Here is a 27528-nt window from a genome sequence, read left to right as displayed (position 1 = left end):
AATACGTGGTTTGAAATAATTAAAGTAGTTTTATAAACTATCGCGTTCTAAGTTTTAAATGTATAAACATGTGTACAATCTTTCTATGACGAATATAGCTTATGTAGCCACCCCTAGCTGTTCCAGACACCCCTTTATTTAACTGGTCCAGTAACTATGACAGCAGGTATAAAAGGGGATTTTAAATACTCAATTGTAATTGCGAAAAAATGTATTTAAATAAACAATATAGCCTATAGTAATTCTGGTTCTTGACAATTATGTGACTTTGTGATATTAAATTCGAAATGGTCTAGTCCCTTGTAGTGTAATCTAAAAATTCGGACATCTGATTTCTTTCTGGAGGATTCTTATTGACACATCTTATACTTAAGGCTAGAAAGTTTTGTTTAGTCTTGCTTGGTCTAAAAAAATCTGCATACCTTATTCCTTAACACACGTATTATACCTGAAGCTAGGAAGCATTTTTTTGGCCTGCAAAAATTTTAATCAATCATCTACTTATGTAGTGTTGTACAATATATCTTATTAAGGTGAACTTAAACAAATCTGACTCAGCTGTAAAAAAACTAATTATTTCAATAAAAATTATATTCTAGCGAAGGCTTTTAGGTATATTACAGGTTGGTGTCGGATAACTGTGCGTGTTGGAAGGGGGGGGGGTTAGAAGATGCTGGGGTTCCAGGGGGGGGGGGGAAGAATCACCACCAAATGTTGCCTTGCGGCAAGCTGGTATTGACTTGCAACAAAGATAACTGAATACCTGGCTTCAGAATAACACGCTAAAGTAAAACAACCTTTGTAACAGTAAAAATGTTCCAAATCATTAAAAGTTATTCCAGTTCTCTGGAATACTTTTAATTGGCTCCAACATGTTTTAAAATTTTATTTCAGTTTAATCCAAACACTAGGTTAGGTGGAAACATAAAGTTTTTTTATACTCCAAAATAAAATTTTTAAATGTTTTTTGAGAAAAAAATATTATTAAAAATCTATTAAGCCTATTTTAGTTGACACTTAAAAATAAGGAAATTTACTATGCTTCATGAAAATATAGATTTAACAACATGTTAAACTTGATATTTATCACAAAATAACTGCAAATCAACATTTATTATATAATTTGAAAAGAAAAGTTACTAAACATATTGAATATAGAAGATCTAATCCAATTTATCTTTTTTTTATTTATGGTCTTCTAAACAATAATTGACTTGGAAGTTTATTATTTCTTAACACTTTGAAGCTTATATTGTAAATAAATCGAAACCCAGTACTTTTTTTTACAAAGGACTATCACGATATGCTTTACTTAAACGTGTTTAGGTTTTTATACAAATAAAAAGGGGAGACATTGATAAAATGTCATATAAAGTACACCTCAAGAGAAAGGATTTCTTCTTTTTAAATAACAGACTGATCTTCAAACAAAAGGACCTCGTATAAGAAGGGAGAGGACCATCAAGTGGTACAAAAGCTCTCTAAATGGGACCGACCCTCCTTATACATTCATTCAACATAGTCTGTCCATTCAGTGACTCGATTTCTATTATTCGCCTCCATTCCGAATCGGTTTCATTTACCTCATGGGTTCCTTTTTTATTGGGACCAAATGGCTTATTTATTTTTCAACATAAAATTGATCTAGTGTTAAGTTGTATTGGTTAACTGATTAACTTGAGTAAAAGACATTTTAAATTGAAGTGAGTTTGGGTTACTTTTGTTTTTTTTTTCGGTTATGTTAGGTTTTGAAACAAAACACATTCGCTTACAATAATCTTGCGTATAAATACTTGATTTTCTATAAAATATTTTTTAGGCTTTCCCAATTCTTTTAATGCAAGAATTGTGTAAGCATCAACCTTGTTAAATTCGAACCATGATAGTTGGCGAAGGAAATGTTAAAAGTTATTCTGATTGATACGGGGTTTCCTTTTGGGTGAATTGTAGGTTTAGTTTCTCCGTTGTATAGTGGCAAATTTCAACGAGTAAATATAAGTAATAAGTATAACCAGTAAAGGTTTATTCAAAGGAATTGTGATTTCATCTGTTGTGAATGTTCTTACGCACATGAAATTCACTTACGAAGTTTGACGGTGCATTAGAAACATCAATACGATAACTTGATAAAGCGATGTGGGCCAATTTTTTTACAGTAACCGATTGTGCACTATATTAAGAGGATAGTCAAATATGGTTTAAACAATTTAAAAAGGTAAGAATATTTTTTTACAGGGGAAAAACATAAATACTGGATGAACTTAAATCTAGGCGTGATTTCAAAATTAGTTTTTTATTGATCATAGACGGAAGTGAGAAGTTCTTAAGAGTTCTTCAAGGCTAGCGGCCATCTTGGATTTATTTCTAACAGCCGCTGAAGATATAGAAAATTAAAAGAAAGGTAAAAATTTAACGACCAATCGTTAAATAACTATTAAAACCATTTTTTTACTGTTTTAAATTCATAAACCATTTTAAAACTTAAATTTCAACCAACTTTGGAAAACCACAAGTAGTTGAAAGGGAAATCCTTTCGGTAAAATCAATTGGTCGGGCGCTGCGCCAGCTAGTATTTGACAACCACTTGACAAAGACGTACCAAGTGGCAAACACTTTCTAACATTTCAGATTTCTTGAGTAAAGTCGTAACACAGTTAATTTGTAGAAATTCTGTACCATTGTTAAAAATATTATAACTTATAATGGGAATCACATTAGCTCGATGTTGTCAATATTTCCTGTGAAATTTGACATTTCAGGTGTTTAAGCATTGCCTACACTGTATATACAGTAGAGACAATGGTTTTATGTAGTGTTTATAATAATGGGTTTAATCTAAATTAAATATTTACAAGGTTGCTAAAAAATAACTTGCACCACCCCCCTTAACTTTTTAATTATTTGAGATATATGAAAACGGGTTAGGGCAACCAACGGGAGGAGGGCTACAATAATGATATGAACTAATATAAATATTGTCTCGATTAAAGTTAAAGGAAATGAAATACGCTTATTATATTTGTTTTCAAACACAATTTTTCACGAATACAATGCTTTTAAAAATTAATTCTTAGTTTGTAATTATTGGGCCGATTTTTTTTATGTCAATTGTTTAGGCTATCAAGACCTGTAATTATACCAAACTCGACTATACTTCCTATTTAATCATTTTATTTATTTATTTATTACATGTACGGCAAACGCCATTTCACAAGAGAGATGAATTGACATTGATAATTTAATGCGACTTTACGTGAAATTGTTATAGTGAGAGCAATAATTAAATTATAGTGGGAAATACGATAACAAAAAAAATAACAAAAAATAATTATTTTGAGCTAACCCCTACCCCCACTACCCCTAAGAGCAAAACTTACAAAATTAACCATCATTATTGTAGCTTATGATGGTTCCTGAAAACCGATTTTGAATATATGAAATGGTTAAACAGTTAACGGGGGGAGGGTGAAAGGTACTTTTCAGCCACCCTGTATAACTAGCCTATCTACAAACAAAATACGAATATATTTGTACATGTTGATGTAAATTATGCACTTCATTTTAATTTTTATTGAAGGGGGATATTTTTATTGGCAGATTCGATATGTTTTTGAATCCAATTCAGTACGTTAAGTAACACGCTTTTTATTTTATTTTAATTCTTTAATTGTCATACACAAAACATTTTCAGATTTAAAATACTTTTATTGAGATGCCTTTCTTCACAGACTATAACACAATACTTTGTAAATGAACAGAGATTTTTATCATTAAAAAAACTACCAGTTGACATTGAAGGTCTTGTAATTTTTCATAAGTTCAAAAATTTTATTTTTTCTTTACAAACTAAAAAAAACTAAATAGCCCCATATGGGTTATTTGAATCATTAGGACGTCAGTCTGATTGAATTGAAAACCGTATTAACTATTGAACTAGATAACTCAATTTCTACAATTACAAAACATCTTTTCCATAAAACATACAGAATGTTCCACATTAACCGTTTACAACACCGTAAACACCATAAAGCCAGATAGCAGAGTCATTATGCGATGCTGCTTGGTCTAAATGGGTTCTAATGACCTCAGTGATTTGTTAATGACGGTCGCTGATGCAGTGTTGCTGTTAATGACTTAAAATATTCATTAGTTTCCATCGATGCACAGAATTCTACGAAAATAAAATAATGATTTGGTCGCGTTTGTATTATTTAACTGGGATACGTTAAGTATACTTCCACAATAGTTAGGAATTACGCTGCTGTTATATTTAAATTGCTGATATGACTTAAAATATTAATTAGGTTCCATCTATGACCATAGTTCTGTGAAAATAAATTTACGATTTGGACGCTTTTGTGATTAATACCCTGGAAATGTAGTAAACTACCTCCAGTATTAGCTATCGGTAGGGCAATATACCTGTTATTGACTAAAATATTTATTATTTTTCACTACTGCCCATAATAATATGCAAATAAATATACAAATTATGCAAGTTTGTATTACAACTTTAGCAATATTGTGAAATACCTCAAGTGTTAGAAATACCTAGAGCAAATGAGTATAATGCTAAAACCATAATTAAATTGCTGTTAATGACTAAAATACTCATAACTTTCCATGGATGCCTAAGACAAATAAATGAATGATTTCTTTGCATTATAAAATTATAGCATTGGAAAATAGTACTAGCAATCCTTAGGGCGAGTGAGTATCATTTTGTTATTATAACTGAAATTACATTTCTGAGAGGGTTGGTTTAACATAAGGTAATATCGAATATTAGGTTACGATCATGTGTTATTATAATTATGTCAACCATGATCATTTATCATGTTTATCTTGAATGATAAAGTTGTCAATGTCTATAAACACAATTTTAATTATAGTGGCGATGATTCTAATCTTAATCTTAAGCAAACATTAAAGTAACATAGGCATCTTTAAATTCTGTAAAAGAATGTAAAGATATATTTTTTTTTTGTAAATTTTATGCATTAGTGAAACTTTTTTCACACAAATATAGGCTATGTACTCAGATGTAAAATTTTGGGAAGCAATATAATAACTTTTGTAAAAAATCTACGATAATCTAATTTAACTTGGTTTAAATCGCACGTAAACATTGGCTCATTTGGTCCAAAAAATATATAGATTCTTCAACATTTACTTAATTTGGACTGGTTGTTTAGTTTTATATTGTCAGTGATCTCTTAATATTATTTTTATTTTTGCAAAATTAACCTTTTAAATTTTAATTTTTATGTATGTTTCAATGACGGATAAATAGCTAAAAGTATTTACACCTTGATAATTGTCTTAGAACGAATTAGAAATTTTAACAATAAAGCTTAAAAAAATTCGGTACAGAAAGCTCGTTTTTACGAATTCGTACAACTTTTATATTTTTAAGGAGGGGTTGTAATAAAATAAGTTGTGAGCCGCTAGTTGAAGTTTTGAAGTGATTGGTCAAGCTTTTAGTGGTCAATAAATGTTGCTGCTTGAATTGTAAATTCAACTAAAATATATCTTTTTGTAACACATGAATACAATAATACCTTTATATCAAGAAAGGCTATTAGGATCCTGTGAAATATTAATCTTGAATAATAGGTTAGTTAAATCTAAACGAATAAAGTTAAACTGGGTATTACTAAGAATTATACTCTACCGCAGAACAGAGAGCACCCATAAAAGCCACGCGGTGCCTGGCCTGGATACATATAGACCTACTATTCCACCCCCCCCCCTCACCTAAAACTACCTTACTCCGTCTGGTAACTATAAATATTGTTCGTTTCAATTTAAAACATGGACTACAAATGGGATAGTATATTTAGGGATACATTTTAAGTCGTTACAGCAATTACATTATACATTTTGCGTCCAAATTAATATGCTTCGTTATTCAAACCTTGGGGTTCTCGCGTTTTTTTTTATTGGTACAGTAGTAGTAAATTGAGGAACAGGCCGTTAATACTTTATTCACTTTAAATCAGTAAACTTTCCTGCATAGAAGAGGGGATGCTGTATTAATTACCGTAGGTGTTTGGAATAGGCTAACCTCTCAAAAAGTGCCTCTTCAAGGTCAATTGAGTAATCTTTAGTCTCCAAAAATCACTTTTGGTCTTGCAGCTTGATTACAAATTTTAGGAAAATGCAATTAGTGAATCGTATTACTATCTCTCACACATTTGTCATAGGTAAATTTTATGTGTAAACATGTTGTCTTGGAGATTATTACACTAATATTATTTTTATGAATCAATCTAATGAAAAAATATTTTTCAACAAACACGCAATGAGTAAAATTTTCAGCAATAATTATTGTTTATAACATTTTTGTAAATTTTTTTGTAATACAGTGGTCATATTTTTCTGTCAATTACATTCCGTAATTTAAAATTTGTTACATAATTTTTTATCCTCTTTATGTTTCAAACTAATATGACACACCAGTTTTACATGGCCACAATGATGATAATCACTCACAGTATCATTTGTAAGCAACAAGAGAGATTTGTAGACACAAGATTAGCTTCATATGTGGGCCAAGCCAGTCATATATCATACAATATTGTCTGAGGTGACGTCAAAGGATAGGAAACCATTGTACAAGGATTTGTATGGATTTAAATTAAATCCTAAATCCTCCACAATTGTGTTAGTTTAGTTTCGTGAATTATTTGGAAAGAAAACCATTATGTGTAATACTGTACTGTTAAGTTAGTTGTTTTACCCGTATATTATTACCTATGCAATTTTTTCTTTATACAGTTTAAATATTTGGGTGGTTGGAGAAAGATCTCACACCACTTTTTATACTTATTTTATGTTCCTTAGCCAGCTGTTTATTTTAAATGTAAGGGTCAAGAGGAGGGGATCAATTTCTTCCCCATAAAACCGCCAAAATTTTATGAACGAAGTATAGTGATGTTACTTATCCATTAGCATACAATTTGATTTCACCGAACATACAAGAAAGGAAAAAAACGCCAGATTTAGTTACAAAAGAGTCAAAGTTAAAGACGTCTTATTTCAGTTTCCGTACGTCCCATCCAACGAGCACACAATACAAGTCCCATCGCACAACCCTAGTCACTAGAGGCCGTCGCAATGCGCCATTCATTGCATATGACAGGTCTTTGAGCGTCTTAAGGGAGCCCATTTTGTTTTACATTTTACTTGTATCGGTAAAATTTGAAATTTTACAAGTTCCTTATCTATATTTACGGTCTGATGTATATAAAATATTTCAATGACACTTATTGGTTTTTATAATTTATTATTTTAGTTTACTCTTAACGCCTATCTTGTCAAGCTCAGGGGCAAAAGACCCACCTATCCTGGGAAAGTTTTATTTCACATAGCATAGTAAAAGTTATGTTTGGAAAGAACAATTAATCCTACAAAACGGTGCCCGCTGGAAATTCTATATAATTGTGAAGTTAGCATACCCACTTTGTATGACTCGTAACTTTTTTATTTTTTGAGAACAAACGAAAATATTGGAGAACTATCGGATATTAACGAAAAACTAACGATTGATAAATAGATGTAAACATTTCTCATCAGAAAACGGCACGCGCTAGAACCCGGAAGTGTGAAGTTAGCGTACCCACTTATTATCGGCTACCTATAACTTTTTTATTTTTTGAGAACTAACGAAAAAAATTGGAAACTATCGAGAACTAACGATGATCTAACGATTGGTACGAACAAAAGTGGATACGCTAATATGGGTACGCCAACTTTACGGACCTTAAAAACACTTATATACAAACTTAATAGTGAAGAGGTAAATGGGAATTGCAGTAACTAATTGAGAAAATTTTAACAAATTTGGATCTTAATTAATCGATTATGAGTTTTCTTTTATGCTGATTAATTAACATTCTAAACAGTTTGACAGTTCATTTAAATTTTCTGACGGACTTTAATTACTACTTTATATGATTTAACTAAGCCATCAAGCTACAGTATTGTAATTACCTTCATGAAATGCAGGACATTAATTACTTTTATTGCAGGTTATTAGTATTGCAAATAAAATGGATCCATTATGTGCTAGTGATGTAAAATAGATTAAGTATTAATCTACTGTTACAAAACAAATATCTTTTCCAATCCTGATGTGATAAAATTATAGCAAACGATAACAATTTTACTTTGGTCATACATGAAACTGGAATAAAATCAAATTTGTTCAACTCACGTAAAATAAATACAAGTTTTTTCTGAAGATAACAAAGAAAAACTGGACGCAATTTATATAGCAATCTCCGGAACTAAACTGTTCTCTAAATTAAATAAAGGAATGTTTCCAGATACAAAGAGATAATTGCAAGGACTGTACATTTAAAGCGCACAAAAGGGAATATCTCGTTCAGTTGAGCACCGGTATTCATCTAAAGCTTTTAATTCTGAGAGGTTTTGATTAAAATACTGCGGTTTGATGAGAATTTTCTTAGTTTTGTATTAATTTTACGGTGATTTTTACAGAGTATGTGATTCTTTCGGACAGAGTTTTATATTTTTTTCTTATGACGTAGAAAAGTAATAAAATTTTTCCATCGTGGTAAAAAAATAATAAAAATTTAATCCTAACATTTAGGTAGTTGTAAAGTAAGCTTGTGATGTCAATAAAATAGCGTCATAGTGTTAATTAAAAATTAATCGTTAAAAAGTCCTTAATAGACGTTTGAAATCTTCAAGACTGAATAAATGCCTAATTAGTCTTGTTTGTGAATCAATGCAAAATTATGATCTAAAAACTAAAATAAACATTTATAATTGGTCTTCATAACAACATCTTCTGACTTGGGTTTTAAAAAAGTGTTTAAAAACAAACTAAATCGTGTAACTGTAGATCTCTTGGGTCCAGATGGATAAACATGGTGCAGACGTTGTTTACATAGTTGACCTTATTCAATCTGAGTTATGATTCCCTAAAGGAAACATAGAGAAATAATAGTTTGTAGATATTTTATCATAATTTTCTCTGGAATTAAGTTGAATGTTAAAGGTTGCCGATGATATTTCTGGGACAAACATTTTATAAATTCTTAAAAACTATATTCTGTTTAGTAAAAACCAATTTATAACAAACCAAACGTAAGTGAAAAAAGTTCATGACGTATATGTTAGTCCACTGAACCGTTAGAATACTATATGTGAAATACTATATTATCAGTATGGCCACCTTAGGAGCATATTGGATGTGTTGATTGAGTGGTTAGCTTCGTGGACTTCAGAGGGACAGGATCGGTCTACGGGATGTCTACAAAGAGTTGTACTGCTTTTCCCGTAAAACCGTTTATGTATTCTGCATTTAAAATGCTACTGGCATAAACTCACAAGCATTAAAAAATGGTTGCCATGTACAATTTCTACCATATCCTTACATAAGTATATACGGAACCGCTGATACAGGCAATTTTTATTGCTATCTATGAATTTATAAAAGGTCTATTAAAAGGTTTTCTTTGTATTTTCTATTTTTTCACATTACCGTTTATAATAAATATCCTTAATATATCTAAATAACTTATCTAATAAATTTAATGTTTAATCAAATCCGAGCAAAGCTCGGTCTCCTGGTTGAGGGTCGTACTAACTCAAGGTTATTTGAAAATTACACTTGTTATCACTTGTTGTTTGTTGTTGTCTTCTTTTTGAAATTCCACTGTAATGCACTTCACGTTAACCAACATAGTTTGTAGTCATATAGCTCAAACCAATACCACATTAAATCAAATATCCCCGCCGCAGCAAACCTGCAGACTAAGCGAATTTCCATATGGCTGATTGGATTTACACTAAAATGTCTACTTAAAAATTTAACATTTATTTCCTATTTAAATAGAATTAGTTTAACAGGTACTTAGGTTTGCTGCATCAAGGAGGGTAAAACTGTTTTTTTTTAAAGGTTAATAGTTAGTAAGAAATAAAAACATTTTCCAAATTTGATCAAAATACGTTCATAAACAAGCAAACTACAACAGTTTATTTATTCTCCATAAGAATAACATGGGAATTTAAAATTTTCATTTTTTTGGAATTTTCTCCGTAACCATTAGGCGCATAGTAACACTTCAATATACTAAATTATTTGTTTTTTTAAGCTCTACAAAATGGTTTGAAAAGATTTTGCAAAATTTTATGTTTTTTGGGTCAAAAATGGGAAAAACCTATTTTTACCCCATAAAACCCCCCTTAAACCCCCGTTCCCATAGTCCGATCATGCTGGTTCGCGAACTCGTTCAAGTTTATCCCGCCTTACACTTTCAAACCAAATTTCATCAAAATCGGACAAAAATTACTCAAGTTATCGTGCGGAAACATATATATATATATAAATATAAATATATAAATAAAAAAATATAAAAAAAATATATAATTTTGAACAAATGGTGTTTTTGGCCTCTGGGGACATCAAAATGAAAAAGTAAATCGGTCCCGGGCCTAGGTCTTACCATGAGACCTACGGTAATAGCTACTTCCCTATAGGGAAATTCGCTAATAAATAATGTACTTTTTATACCACTTCCATTCATTACACACCAATAAACGGAAATGCAAAACTCAATACGATCTCGGTACATTATCATTGTAACAAATAAAGGCACATTGAGCACAATATGAACCGCATAACGGCAGATATTTCTTTGTCATTTTAATGGAAGCTATTCAGCTGCACACGATACGTTTCTGCCATTAGAGATATGGAACCACTCGACTTGCAATATTTATAAAGTAACTGAATGGTTTGAATTTTGATAATACTCGGTTCTATATTTTTAACGTGAAAATCATTTAGGTTTGCAATTTAATAAAAAAATTTTACCAATTTTTCTGTAATAAATTGAGTTATGGTTAGTTTTCTTATTATTCGACCAAAGTTAATTTTAATCGTCAAAATTTGTTAGGATACAAGAGATTAAATTGAATAATTCATAAGTAAATGTTTAAACTGTATAAGGTATGTTTAAATACTAGTAAAAATACTTTTAATGGATATTTATTATTTTTGTAGTATACAGGGTGTTCAAAAAGGTAGGGACATAATTTACGTACTGATTCCTTGGGTCAAAATAAAGAGAAAATCAAGATTAACACTTTTTCCAAAATCGCTTTGTCAACCAGATATCCACCATTTTGTATTTTTTGCATAAACATTTTTATCTTTAAATTTTTTCAACTGATCTTTATGAAACTATGTGCGTGTGTTAAGGTTGAAAAGACCCTTGCTAGAAAAAAATCATCTTGATTGAACTTAAAATTTCTCTTCTACCTTAACAAACATACCATTCATAAAGATTGGTTGAAAAAATCCAAAGATAAAATATTTTTTTTAATACAAAATGGTCGAGTTTTGGATAACGAAGCAATAAAAAAAATTTACTCTTTATTTTCTCTTAATTTAGACCCAAGGAATCACTACGTAAATTATGTCCCCACCTTTTTTTAACACCTAGAGAACACTCATAATCTAAAATCTGTTAAAACAATTACACTTTACAAGCAAACAATTATTGCAGTTGATATAACAAATTACGATTGTTATCACCTTAGATTTTTATTACTATTAAAACTTCACATAATCGTCATATTTTAGTAATGTATGATGCTGATTCCACTTCAAATTATAATCCAAACCGTTAGTCCTAAGAGAATAATAAGCCAGAGTTAGGCTGCGGTAAATTTGCATTAAACATGATTTCCTTAATGCTGCTATCCTCTTTCCAAACCACTCCTTCCGACATTTTAAACCTGATGTCTTTTTTGTACAAATAATATTCTTAAAACCCCGTACTGTAAAGAATTATAACAAATTAAAGAAATATTGGTTGGAGAATTGCAAATATTTTGCCAAAGTCCACCATCTGATATGTAATAGTTTAAATATACTTTTTAGGACGTCTTTATTTGGTTGGGTATTATTCATCAGACATACAGCTTAATTCATTTGATTTTTTTCGTTGGTTGTCCATTTTGATTCAAACGTTAGTGTATGGGGAAAACATCTTTTTAAAATAGATTATTATTTTTTACAAACGATGTGACAATTACTAGCAATATTCCACTTTGTTGTAGCAACGAAAATGTGTTGAAAAAGATCTTATAAACTAGACTAGATTTTAGAGATTTTAATACTTACAATAGCTAATTATAGTGATAAGATCAAACTGAAGATAAACACCTAACACAAAATCGCTAACCTCAACAATGAGAAATAAAGAAATTGATCTATGAAACCAATAGGAAGCTCAACTGCTTGATATATACCTATAATTTTTTAAGTTTTCTATTCTAAAAGTGGCCTACATCTTCATTTTAGGAATAAGACCGTTCCTATGTAGTTACGTCCTGTACTTTTGGCGTTTTATACAAGTGAACAGATCACTACTTTTTAAGTAAGACTGTCGTAACTTTATTTTATACTTATTTAGGGAAAAAGACGTTTGCTTCGTATTTCATGAATGAAAATATGAATTTCAAAATGTTTTCCAAGGTAACTTGATCGACATTTTCTGAGACAACAAAATATAATGCAATTTCTCTAATTTATGCGTTGAAAAGGAAATATGATGGCATTGATGTTGTTAGCAAGCTGCGAGCAACACTTGGGTTAAGAGGTGAACCCATTTACATAATGAAATCCTTCAACGCGGTGAGGGAACTGCGTGACGCTGAATTTACAAGTTTGTTTTATTTCTATCCACTAATAATACCACTTTTTTGGTTTAAATTAATGTAAATATACGAAACAATAGACTGAGAACCTAAAGAACAACGCTAATGGTTTAAATAGTTGCTCAAAAACAGTAATAAGATATTTTTAATGTTTAATTTAAAATATCTAACTGATCAAAATAGTTTATTCAGTATGGTAATTTACGAACGAACAAAATGTATTACAAATATACATCAGTAATAAATATCTATTGGTAATGGTAATGAAAAACAAATAAGTTTCGAATTTAGGTTTTAACATGAAAGCCTATTATGGAACCCTCCAAACAATGTTAACTAAATAACACAATCACAATTGAGTTATATATTTATAACATGTTTACTTAAATGCTGGACGGAAACTAAATAAAGTACAAGCTTAATAACACTTTAAATGCTACAACAATTCAGACGACTGTATTATAATTCTTGAAGTATTTAGATAAAACTGCCAGAAATATTACATGTTTGAACATTGCATTAAATTTTATTTGTAGCAAATTTTCTATAGCCTGCAAAAACAATGTAGCATTTTTAAGTTGTGTATAGCAAAATGCTAAAAATGCCACCACAGCTTAAACCCTGATGCACACTTATACCATGGATATAGCAATATAATTATATTTTAATGATATATAAGCATTATAATTTATATTGTATTTTAATAGTATTACATATTAATTACTAGCTGTTGTACCCGTGCTTTGCAACGGGAAGAGGACACAAAATAGAAACATTTTAATCTTTACATCTGCTGCATATAATAGTTACACATCGGCCAACGCTTTTAGAAACAAAATTCAACTTTTATGACCTTAATAGACATGTTTAAGTTATTACTTTTAAATCTAGAAAGTAGTGGATACCATCATTTTGGTTTTGATTAATTTTAAATCTAGTGTAGGCTGATATGAGAAAAACTGGCCAAATCTTGAATACAACTTTCAAATACCTGATTTACTTTCATCTCCCTTAGTTTCATATCTTTTTTCTTTATTTTTTGACATTTTCAATTTCAATTTTGAAGTTGCAAAAATACTAATTATTAAACTTAAATTAACATTTTTTTAATTTCACTCTTCTTCATATTAAATCACAAATCCTTCCATCTTCAATTTTTTCCTTCACAATAAATCATTAGCAAAACTAAGTCAGCTATTAGAAACTTAAGAAATATTGTTTTGCCTTATCTAAGCCCTTAATCTTATCCTTGCCTTATCTTGTTGTGCCTCAACAGTCTTTTGAAATGTTAAAGAAACTATATCTATACTATAAAAAATTTCAAACAAATAATTTAGCATTAAAGACAGCAGACAAAACGAATATAATTTTTAAAGCCCCAAGGACTAAAAAATTTAATTTAGCAAATACAGTATATGTTTTATTGCATCTTAGATTCTACTCTACAAAAATATCAACAAACAACTTAATATACAAACCAGTTCTTTTAATCAGTTCTATCGTTCATTGCCTTTACATTTTTTCACACTTAGTGGGCAAACATAGTAACAGATATTTCATTGGTTTTAGAAACAAAAGAACACTGTGGACTGCTTAGTTTTATGATATTTTCCTTGGTTTAATTTAATCAGTGGTGTGGTAAAACACAAATAATAAATTTATCAAATAAAGTAAATGTGAACTGAAAGTTATGTTCAGGAAAATAAGAGTATTTTGTATTACCATTTGATAATTAAACATAGTTACACTTACCCAACAGATTTTAGAACACAAAAATCAACGACAACTTAGTTATTGATGATATTCTTTAGTTTAATTTAAGCATTGGTTTAGCAAAACACAATAACAAAATTTACCTATATATACATATAAAAAAACAATGTGATGTGCAAGTTATGTAAGTTAATCTAACACATGTTAAGCAGTTCGAATCTATTTAAAGTAGCCAACAAATTCATACAAAACATCTATACATTGTAATTTTCTTACTGTTTCCATGAAAATATATCAATAACATTATTTTAATAACACTTAGACACTTTAAAAATCGAAAGCAGAGCCTAAGTTGATACAGCAACGCTTTTAGAATATTTTTTTTTTATTTCTATGTATCATTGACACAGTTTTGAAAAAATGATCTTTGATACATTTTTAGATTAAATAAACCAACCACATAATTGTGTGAAATGTTATATTTAATTTCATTGGATCAGTTGTCTTCAAATGTGAAATATGCAATTTGGCAGTTCTTCTTGTTTACATGGAAATGTCAAAGCAAATGTAAACATTGTGAGTATTCTCATAGCATCCATGGAGACCAATCAATATTTACTTTTAAAATCCTCACCTCAGAACTTTTAAAGCCAAAGGGGTAAAGCCCACGGTCAGTATCGAAGTGCGAATAGTCCTATAATGGTCCTTGGTATGGTAGCTATATTTTTGTCAACTTTAAGCCCAGTTGGTTCAGTAGTTTTTGCAACTATTAGTAATACACATACAGACAGACACCATTAGATTTTTATATAATAGTATAGATTTTATTATTGAATATTATATAAAATATTGATTATATTTAAATAGTATAAGCATAGATGAAGTAATATAATTATATTATTTCATTTATGCTTATACTTTTTACTCACGATATAGTTAATGCATAGAAAACTGTTACGTGGTGATCGATTTCAATTTGAAACCCAAATGATCATCAGACCCAATGAGCAAATCGGTCTGATGATGATTAGAGTTTTCAATCGTAATCGATCACCACTTACTATCTTTTATATGCATTTAATGTCTTGTACGACAATAGTATGGATGTAAATATATGTTTTAGGTGTTCATAGATGTATATTTTTATTAGCATTCCGTAAATTAAATAACAGTGTTAATTCATCGCTGATCTAGATATTCTTAACATACTGTAGTTTTAAGCAAATGTTTAACGCTTCATTACAAATCTTACACCTTAATGTTAATACATATACTTTTAAAATTTCCTTACAATTTTTTAAATATTTCTTACTATAATTTTACCGCGCATTGAGTGAAGTGCAATTTTCCTAATAGTAAAAATAGAATGCCTTATGCGAATTTCATTTAATTACTAAGCATTTAATTAATTAGTCTCACAGATTTCGCAACTGAATTATTGAAAGAACATTTCACCCGAAGAAGTTACATGATTTCCTGAATATGTCGAGGAGTTCATATAATAAGGCTGACTAGTTACCTGTAAGTAATGCAAATTGGTTGCTGCTACGCAAGCTGCGGATATCTTCTTAATAGGCTAATGTGACGTCATTTTAGTGTGAATCGTGGAGCGAGTGCATATACTATTCAACATATGCTTCATGTACCAATATATCAAATAAAAGATTTTATGTGATTTCCATACTAAATATTTAAAGTTTTTATTATATTTCATTGAATGGCATTGTCCCTAAATACATGATGGAAAAATATGTAACTTTGATAATTTATACAGTTAATCTGAGTATAAACTGTTGAAGGAATAAAATAGTTTAAAGTAATTTAATTTTGATGAAATAATCGTATTAATATTTGTTATTTTTAGTGTGGCAGATTGTAATTTATCTAAATATATAGGTTTTTACTGCCTTCGTAATCCTGGTTTGTTATATTACTACTACAATTTCGGAAATTACTCCATCGTTGGTTGCGTAGTTGTACACTAAAGTACACAAAAATAAAATACTGTTTTGTACGAGACTTATTAATTATTATTACGTCAACGGTTAATAACAACAACCCCCTTGTTGCCTTGTTGTTAATAATAACAAGGCCCGATTTTTAAACGTTTAAACACGCTTGGGAAAAAAATCATCTTGATATTTTTTCCACTATTTTTAATTTTAATTTAATTTTGAATTATTTTTAGGTAGTTTTTTTACCTAAAAAATAACCACCTGACTGCAGTCAATGAAAATTTAGAGATCTCGTAAAAAAGTCAGAAATTGCCGTGGTGCTATAACAAATAAGGATTGCAAAGACAGTAAGTAACCTAGATTTATGTTTCACAAAAAATTGTTTCTATTTAATTAAACTAAGACTACTACTTGAACTTAGAGATAAATTGGCATTGTTTACAGTACTACAACTAAAACCTTCCTATACTACTTATACGTGTACAATACAAAACAAAATAAATTAATGCCACTAACAATACTTAAACAAAAAATTCACTGAGATACAAAGAAAAATTTCTCTCTAGAACATTTCATGAAATATAATATGTCAAGAGACAAAGAGGATAAAACGGTATCTGCAATAATCCATTAGGTGAATAGAGCGACATCTCGAGAGCTATTGATATTATACCTTCATTCAATACACTTCAAGTGTCGTTCAGCTGATGTGAAGTATAACAGGCGTTGAATCAACCTCCCTCCCCTACCCAGGATTACAGGTGTTCAAGTAGGCCTACTCGTGACTATTTTAATGTATTTTACCTTTCATTGAGTTCGAAACAAAATGATTTACATTATAATTTTTTTTAAGAGGTTGGTGGCGTCTTTTAACCTTGCATTTGCACGTTCACATAGACTAACCTGCCCGTGCGTGTACCGTATCCAGCAAAGCAAGCGGTGAGCCGGCACAGTACGAAGATGAACTGTACTGATAAAATGTTTGCGGCAGTGACCAGGATTCGAACCCACGACGTCGCTGTCTCGGGAAGTAAATTTTTCATTTGTTGCAAATACGACTAAACTACTAAAATACCTTATTAGAGCAAAATTCAGTCTTTCAAACAACAAATTCAGTATACTTTAGCTCTTATATCTTTGTATTATCTGATGAAGTTTGAGAGTAGTTATAAGCCTATATCATTGGTGTAATTGCCCACCACTTTAATTTTGCATCAACTACTACAAACAAGTGGGATAGCAAAAAGTGTAGAAATTCTAAATTACAAAACTTAAACGTAAATATCTTCAGTTTATATAATACACACGTAACTCAGGTTAAAAGTGCTACAGTAGCGTTCACCTACAACGTCAAAGTGGAGAGGAATAATCAACAAACACTCCGTTAATTGTACGAACGACGAATTTACGAGATAAACAAGGTGTTAGAAGGATAGAGCTCCTAATTAATGTTGGACTGGGACCCCCTGTAGAGTGTTTAGATGGGCGGTGCCGCGGAGGCTGTAGACCCAGGTAGACTCTAGAAAACACTCCTCACCCTCGAGAAGCAATCAACCGGCTTATAAATAACAGGGAAGACCTGCCTAATCTCCAGCCCTTTAATAGGATGTTTGCCACAACCCTTTAAACACAGTATCATGCATAAATAGATCTCTCTGGAACACCTTTTTAACACGTCAAGCAACCGGCGCTTTGTAGAGGCCGAGAAAATTACGAGGTGCATATGTTAGGGCTTCAAGTGCTTATTAGTACTAATTGTGGTCCCACAAACTGCTGGTAATTGAATAATGTGGTTAGATTAGTTCACCTCATTATTTATCTGCTGTGATTATTAAATTAGATGCCAATGATATCAGATGACTATGAATATTCATATGAAGTGTCTTAGTGTCCGGATTTCGTGAATTCATTAATTTGATGGTAGTGCAACAAGATGCAAACACAATTGAGGAAAAATAACTAAATTATCATATTTTTTTAAGTAAACCTTTATACAGGGTGATTGGTACTCAGTGTGACAAAAGATTTTTGGTGTAAGTACAAAGTAAATGCAGTGTAATGACGCATATAAAATGTTCCAAGTCTAAAAATTAGCTTCCCAAAAACATATTTGATGTTTTTTCAAAAATAGCTATGTTTTTAAACTTAATACAGCTATTTCTCAATTACCTGTATATGGATTTGAGTAGATAATGCCATTTTCGTGTTATACATTAATTGTGAATAAGAATGATGGAAAATGACGGGGATCAGTTGTAAAAACTCCATTGTAAATAGATTCAAAGATAAAAATTAAGATGTTTGATAAAAAATTAAAAAAAACAATGGTCTATTGCATTTATTCACACCCTGTATACAAGAAAGTGTCGGAATATCTTAAAAACTGCGCCATTTTATAAGCTTTCCAACCATATGCTACACCTTTAAGCTTTATGTCTGCTTATGTACGCTTTAGTAGTTTGAAGACTACAAAGCATGGTGTCTTTAACATTTAAAACATAGAAAGTCGGCATGTATTAAGCAAAAGTTGTATTTTTGTTTCAGCTTGAACAGTAGAAACAGTAAAAAAGTTCTCTGTTTTCTGGTATTCAAACCACTAAAACAAACAAAAAAATATCTAAATCTCAATAGTGTAGCATATGGTTGGAAAGCTTATAAAATGGCGCAGTTTTTAACATATTCCGACACTTTCTTGTATACAGGGCGTGAAAAATGCAATAGACCCTTGTTTTTTTTTGGTTTTTTTTTTAATGTTTATCAAACATCTTAATTTTTATCTTTGAATCTATTTACAATGGAGTTTTTACAACTGATCCTCCGTCATTTTCTATTATTCTTATTCAAAATGTAATGTAGAACACGAAAATTACATCTACTCAAATCCATATACAGGTACCTAATTGAGAAATCGCTGTATTAAGTTTAAAGCATGGTTATTAAAAAAAAAACATAAAATAATCTTTTGGGAAGCTAATTTGTGGACTTGGAACATTTTATATGTATCATCTCACTTAATTTACTTTGTACTCACACCAAAAAAGTTTTGTCACACTGAGTACCAATCACCCTGTACTTCCACATTAATGTAATGTTTTCAATATGGTCTCAAAACTGGCTAGAAAGTTGTTTAATCTCTAAAGGTTGATGGTACTTCCGAAAATTAATATTTACATGAAAAAAATATCCGCAATAGCCATAATTAAAAAATAATAGCCAAAATTTTCTTGCTTAACTGACAGCAAATTTCAGAGAATCTGTCAGATAAAGAAACATAGAAGATACTCTACCATGAAAACCAATTATTATGTAGCTGCTAGTAATCTATTTGAGACAAATATTACAATATCAAGTACAAACCAATTCCAGTGTAGAGTATCTAATCAGTCAGGAAAACGAGGCTATCAGTGTGTATAAGTGGATCGTACATCTCAACTGGTTATTGGATACAGCAACCTGTAGCAGCTGTTAGTCTAGTTGTAATACGTACAATGTCAAGTACAAACCAATTCCAGTGTAGAGTATCTAATCAGTCAGGAAAACGAGGCTATCAGTGTGTATAAGTGGATCGTACATCTCAACTGGATATTGGATACAGCAACCTGTAGCATCTGCTAGTTTGGTTGTAATACGTATTACAATGTCAAGTACAAACCAATTCCAGTGTAGATTATCTAATCAGTTAGGATAACGAGGCTATCAGTGTGTATAAGTGGATCGTACATCTCAACTGGATATTAGATACAGCAACCTGTAGCATCTGCTAGTTTAGTTGTAATACGTATTACAATGTCAAGTACAAACCAATTCACATGTAGAGTATCTAATCAGTCAGGATAACGAGGCTATCAGTGTGTATAAGTGGATCGTACATCTGAAATGGATATTGGATACAGCAACCTGTAGCATCTGCTAGTTTAGTTGTAATACGTATTACAATGTCAAGTACAAACCAATTCACATGTAGAGTATCTAATCAGTAAGGATAACTAGGCTATCAACGTGTATAAAAGTGGATCAACTTTTATGTATTTTTATGTATTTGTACATCTCAAATGGATATTGGATACAGCAACCTCTAGCAGCTGTTAGTCTAGTTGTAATACGTATTACAATGTCAAGTACAAACCAATTCACATGTAGAGTATCTAATCAGTCAGGATAACGAGGCTATCAGTGTGTATAAGTGGATCGTACATCTGAAATGGATATTGGATACAGCAACCTGTAGCATCTGCTAGTTTAGTTGTAATACGTATTACAATGTCAAGTACAAACCAATTCCAGTGTAGATTATCTAATCAGTTAGGATAACGAGGCTATCAGTGTGTATAAGTGGATCGTACATCTCAACTGGATATTAGATACAGCAACCTGTAGCATCTGCTAGTTTAGTTGTAATACGTATTACAATGTCAAGTACAAACCAATTCCAGGGTAGATTATCTAATCAGTTAGGATAACGAGGCTATCAGTGTGTATAAGTGGATCGTACATCTGAAATGGATATTGGATACAGCAACCTGTAGCATCTGCTAGTTTAGTTGTAATACGTATTACAATGTCAAGTACAAACCAATTCACATGTAGAGTATCTAATCAGTCAGGATAACGAGGCTATCAGTGTGTATAAGTGGATCGTACATCTCAACTGGATATTAGATACAGCAACCTGTAGCATCTGCTAGTTTAGTTGTAATACGTATTACAATGTCAAGTACAAACCAATTCACATGTAGAGTATCTAATCAGTCAGGATAACGAGGCTATCAGTGTGTATAAGTGGATCGTACATCTGAAATGGATATTGGATACAGCAACCTGTAGCATCTGCTAGTTTAGTTGTAATACGTATTACAATGTCAAGTACAAACCAATTCTCATGTAGAGTATCTAATCAGTAAGGATAACTAGGCTATCAACGTGTATAAAAGTGGATCCACTTTTATGTATTTTTATGTATTTGTACATCTCAAATGGATATTGGATACAGCAACCTCTAGCAGCTGTTAGTCTAGTTGTAATACGTATTACAATGTCAAGTACAAACCAATTCCAGTGTAGAGTATCTAATCAGTCAGGATAACGAGGCTATCAGTGTGTATAAGTGGATCGTACATCTCAAATGGATATTGGATACAGCAACCTCTAGCGGCTGTTAGTCTAGTTGTAATACGTATTACAATGTCAAGTACAAACCAATTCACATGTAGAGTATCTAATCAGTCAGGATAACTAGGCTATCAACGTGTATAAGTGGATCGTACATCTCAAATGGATATTGGATACAGCAACCTCTAGCAGCTGTTAGTCTAGTTGTAATACGTATTACAATGTCAAGTACAAACCAATTCACATGTAGAGTATCTAATCAGTCAGGATAACTAGGCTATCAACGTGTATAAGTGGATCGTACATCTCAAATGGATATTGGATACAGCAACCTCTAGCAGCTGTTAGTCTAGTTGTAATACGTATTACAATGTCAAGTACAAACCAATTCACATGTAGAGTATCTAATCAGTCAGGATAACTAGGCTATCAACGTGTATAAGTGGATCGTACATCTCAACTGGTTATTGGACACAGCAGCCTGTATCAGTTGTTAGTCTAGTTGTAATACGTATTACAATGTCAAGTACAAACCAATTCCAGTGTAGAGTATCTAATCAGTCAGGATAACGAGGCTATCAGTGTGTATAACTGGATCGTACATCTCAACTGGATATTGGATACAGCAACCTGTAGCATCTGCTAGTTTGGTTGTAATACGTATTACAATGTCAAGTACAAACCAATTCCAGTGTAGAGTATCTAATCAGTCAGGATAACTAGGCTATCAGTGTGTATAACTGGATCGTACATCTCAACTGGATTTTGGATACAGCAACCTGTAGCAGTTCTGCTTTATTACATAACTTTAATATTATTATAGTAACCATAATAACTATAATTTTTTTGTAATCTTCTTGTTATGCAAATATTTCTCCAAATAGTTTTATAAGATTAAGCCTTTTGAATAAACTTGTTGTGTACTTCTCTTAAATAGGTATTTAATATTTTATCTTGACAATTTATCATTATATCTAACCTCCAAACAATATGGTAAAAAATAAATCCCTAATATTTCATGTTATAGGGGTATGTATTGTTAAATATGGAACACATTTTGCAATACATATTTATGTAAGAGAGTTATATTTGTTTTTAAAGTTTGATTAAAATACATCTTTCTGCTCAATACATATCATTGAATCGTTATCCTATATATTATTGGTAACAATGAATAGTAAGTAACCATTATTTCATTTTAGAAGTTAGCCTTCGGATTACGTTGAATATATTAAATTGGTGTAAATACCTGTTTCGTAGTAATCCAAATTGTTGCTAATGTTGCAACTAGTTCCGACTTTCTAGAAAGTTCTAGAAAGTCGAAACTAGTTGCAACACTAGCAACAATTAGGATTACTACGAAAAAGGTATTTACACCAATTTAATAAACCATTATGACAGCATCATTAACAATAAAATAAATTACAATATCGTATATATTTACTGTTAAAGAGAGGTCAAATTCAGGGATTTTGTTTAACAAATAATACAAAACATACTTTACGAAACAACTTATTACTCCAAAAATCAAAAGTCTCAGTTTTATTCTTTTAATTATTTAAAACAAAGAGAAATCGTTTGCGGAGATAATAGGTGGGCTATAGTGAAACGTGGAGTTAAGGTTTTAGAGTTTAACTATTAATTGCAGTTTAAGGCAATTAGCTGAGAAAAAAGGGCTTAAGGTTCTATTTTACAGTCTTGCAATTAGAGAGCTCGTAAATTCCATAGTTTTCTCCCTTGAGGGTGGAACTTTTCTACTATAACCCACGATCCGGCTGTTAATTGCTGCAAGTGTTACATTTATAGGGGTGTTATTGAACTTTATTGTTTACATCATCAATGCTTATTGATTTTCCCTGAAAGGCTACATAAAAGTTAACAATTTGCAAAGAAAATTACCTTAAAGTATAAGGGTAGGTAAATTAATTTCTCTATTAGCTAAGTAAATAACAAAAATTCTTTTAATATTTTTATTTAACTCGTTTACATTTTCACGTACGTCACACAATATTATTAAAACGTTTGACTACTATAACATTCTTAAAAGTTAATGGTACTAAATAAAGCATTAGTCCAGTAAAATTAAACATTTTGGTATGCAAAAGGTCGGGTAGTTCTGATTTTTGGATATGTTGTTAGTATTGGGCCCATAACATAAAATCCAAGTTATCCACCTCGAGATGCTGCCGCTCGCCGCGGGGCGCGCCACTTGTTATCGAAATATCAAAAATATGGCAATTCCTATTGTTTTTCACTCAATCTCGCGAACCACTCATTTTACCGAAAGTTTTATATTATTACATTAAAGAAGAATAAATTTGTGCCAGTTTAAGCCCAACAGCAAGTATGTAGCGTAAATAATGGTCAAAATACGGACCATCAAAATAAATAAATTTCTCAAAGACCGATAAAAATTGTGGTTTTTTTCAATATTTCCACAATATAGTTGTTTGAAGCAAACACCGTATTGATTTAGAGAGTATGCCAGTTTATTTGCTATTAATAGAAAATAAATGAAAGTATGAATAAAAATACCCCCACCTCAGCAAACCTGCAGACTAAGTGAATTTCCATTTGCTTGATTTGATTTTCACAAACCTATTTAAATAACATTAGGTTTACTGGTGCCTAGGTTTGCTGATACAGGGAGGGTAATATAGTATATAAAATAATAATAGTATGATAAGAAACAAATAAATTTACCCAATTTTATAAAAATGTGTCTATAAGGAAAAAAACAATAATTAAAAATCTTCGCTATTGGAATAACTTGAGGCTTTTTAATTTACATTTTTTAATTTTCTCCGTAACGAATAACTGTAAAAAAACATTTTAATGTACTAAATTATTTGTTTTTAAGCTCTACAAAATTCTTTAGTAATACAATTGTAATACAGGGAGGGTAATATAGTATATAAAATAATAATAGTATGATAAGAAACAAATAAATTTACCCAATTTTATAAAAATGTGCCTATAAATAAGGAAAAAAACAATAATTAAAAATCTTTGCTATTGGAATAACTTGAGGTTTTTTAATTTACATTTTTTAATTTTCTCCGTAACCAATAACTGTAAAAAAACATTTTAATGTAGTAAATTGTTTGTTTTTAAGCTCTACAAAATGGTCTAGAGATACATTGTAAAATTTTATGTTTTAAGGGTCAAAAATACGAAAAACCCGTTCTTAACAAAAAACTCATAAAGCAACCGTTCCCATGGCCTGATCAAATCACATCAAAATCTGTTTTATTTCCAAAAATTTTTTACAATATATACATATACAAAATACGAACAATAGTCCCGCATAGGCCGTAAAAGACCTGTGCGCAGTTTTATTTCCAAAAATCTTTTACAATATATACATATACAAAATACGAACAATAGTCCCGCATAGGCCGTAAAAGACCTGTGCGCAGGACGAGCTCTATTACAAATCAAATTAGAAATATTCTTAAAAATTAAAACTAAATTAATGAAAATACTATTTACAACTAAGCTATGAGACAGCACAGCTACAGGAACAGTTAATGCTAAGTAAAATGTAGTCGAGTGAATGGAGTTGCAGTTACTAATGTCTGTACGCTAGAACTGATAAGTGTCTCAGACTGATCGAGCCCAATCTCCGATAGCCAACTGCTTACCGAACGTTTATAAACTGGAAGAGATACCTGTAGATCTCTAATCTCTGATGGTATATTCCTATACAAAAAATTCGCAATATAAAAAGCATTGATAAGGTTTGCAGACTCTTGAAAACTCGGGGTACTTGCATACCTACATTTACAGCTTTTGTGGTGGGATAGATATGTGTGATTGGCGTCACTACCAAATCTAGATTGGAGTAGGTATATTAATTTTTTTTTAATTTTTTTTAATTAAAAAAAAATTAATATACCTACTCCAATCAAGATTTGATAGTGACGCCAATCACACATATCTGTCCCACCACAAAAGCTGTAAATGTAGGTATGCATATACAAGTAAAGTTTTGATAAAAAGTTGACGCACCGAAAGTAATTGAGTGTTTTTGAATAATAAATTTGTAGGGTAACATCTGTTTGAATTAAAAAGCTATTTTAATAATTTAGTTTTTGTATGACAAACAGTGGCTTTAAAATATTGCTACTAGCTCCTCCCCATACTATAATTCCATATTGAAGTACCGATTGGACAAATGCATAGTATAACATTTTTATTTCATTAATGTTAAGAATTTCGCGTAAGTTTCTAAAAACATAAATTAATTTCCTAAGTTTTGTCTTATACTTCAATGATCATGCTTCGCGAACTCGTTTTAATAAACGTAGGTTTACATGCCGAAAAACATACCTTCAAAATATACCTTCAACGGCAAAACTACTCTTTCCAAAGCTGTCAAAAGTTTATACATAAACATTTAAGCTAAGCTTTGGGTACAATACTTTCACATGAAAACAAAATAAAACAGTTTAACATAGTTAACAGTTTATTGAGGCTGAAAGATCAGGCAAATAAGATCTTCCAATTACAATCACTCTACAGATTTCCATGCAGCGGGTAATTTTTCCACGCCAAGTGCGCCCATCTATACAGGACATGCTGAATATGAATTGAAATACAGGATTGATATTGAAGAACACAAAAAATTCACAAAGATCGGAAATTTCACTACAAGACGTACAGACAAGTTCTGGTGTGGAATTTGGTCTGATTAGGCCATCGAACAGGCCCTCATAAAGATAATGAAAAGCTCTGGTGGATTGACTCGGGGACGAGGGATAACAGACAAAATGTTGTAACTTGATGGGCGCTTGGGATGATCCGTCCTCATCAAATCTGTAGGAAGTTGAAAAAAACGACGTCAGTTAAACATTAACAGTAAGCAACATGTTGACGTGCGCCATTCTCGCATTGCTCGAGACCAACGGAATTGATGAAAAGATTCAATAGTGGTTTCCTCAACACACACCATTCAATATAAATGATATACTGATTATTAGAAAATTTCCCTTATAGGGAATACGCTATTACAGTAGGTCTCATGGTAAGACCTAGACCCGGGACCGATTTACTTTTTCATTTTGGTATTCCAAGAGGCCAAAAATACTGTTGGTTCAAATTTTTATAACATATATAAATATATATATACCGGGTGTCCGAAAAAGACTCCATAGTTTTAAACATACCTCACGATACTATTGTTCAAATGGATGAGTAATAATCATTTCGTGCTGTGTAGAGTATACTTCAAAGTTTTAGTTTCGTACGTTGGCAATAAGTTGCGTACGTACCTATTTGACCTTGAACAAAGTTTTGGTAATAAATTATAATACAAATAATAAAATATTAATGATAAAAATGAGTAAAAATAGCTTGCATGTCTGCAGGGCTACAAATGGTTCGCATATTGAGGTGTGATAGTGTTAAAATAACTTTTATTTTATTACCTTTCATAATGTATCGGCATAGCCTTCTCTATGGTATCAGTCGTTGAACAATAGTTTGTATATAGTACAATAAATATAATAAATTTTCAAACTAGGTAAGTTTTTTGGAGACCCTGTATCCAAAAAAAAAAAAAAAACTAAAGATTTCACTAAACTGTATCCAAAAAAGTTATTATCGTCCGTTAGCACGATGATTCCCAAAAATCATCCGATTTAGTGGAATTTGGTACAAACATTACTTTTGTTTGTGAATCAAGAGATGGACTATTTATCATTTACTTTGTATTGTAAGTGACTTAGCCTATTGCTTTTGCTTATTGGCCTATATAAATCATTGAATCATGCACACGTACATTTATTTATTAAAACGAGTTCGCAAAGCATGATCGGCATGATAAGGCCATAGGAACGGTTGCTTTATAGGTATTTTGCCGGTAAGAATATTTTTTTTCATTTTTAACCCTCAAAACATACAATTTTACAATTGTATTACTAAAGAATTTTGTAGAGCTTAAAAACAAATAATTTAGTACATTAAAATGTTTTTTACAGTTATTCGTTACGGAGAAAATTAAAAAATGTAAATTAAAAAGCCTCAAGTTATTCCAATAGCGAAGATTTTT

The sequence above is a fragment of the Macrosteles quadrilineatus genome, unplaced genomic scaffold (assembly GCF_028750875.1).
Source record: "Macrosteles quadrilineatus isolate MER2022 unplaced genomic scaffold, UCM_ALF_1.0 Scaffold_5__1_contigs__length_97177068, whole genome shotgun sequence".
NCBI classification, from domain to species: Eukaryota; Metazoa; Arthropoda; class Insecta; order Hemiptera; family Cicadellidae; genus Macrosteles; species Macrosteles quadrilineatus.
The sequence above is the reverse complement of the archived record's forward strand: the minus strand, read 5'-3'. Positions refer to the sequence as shown.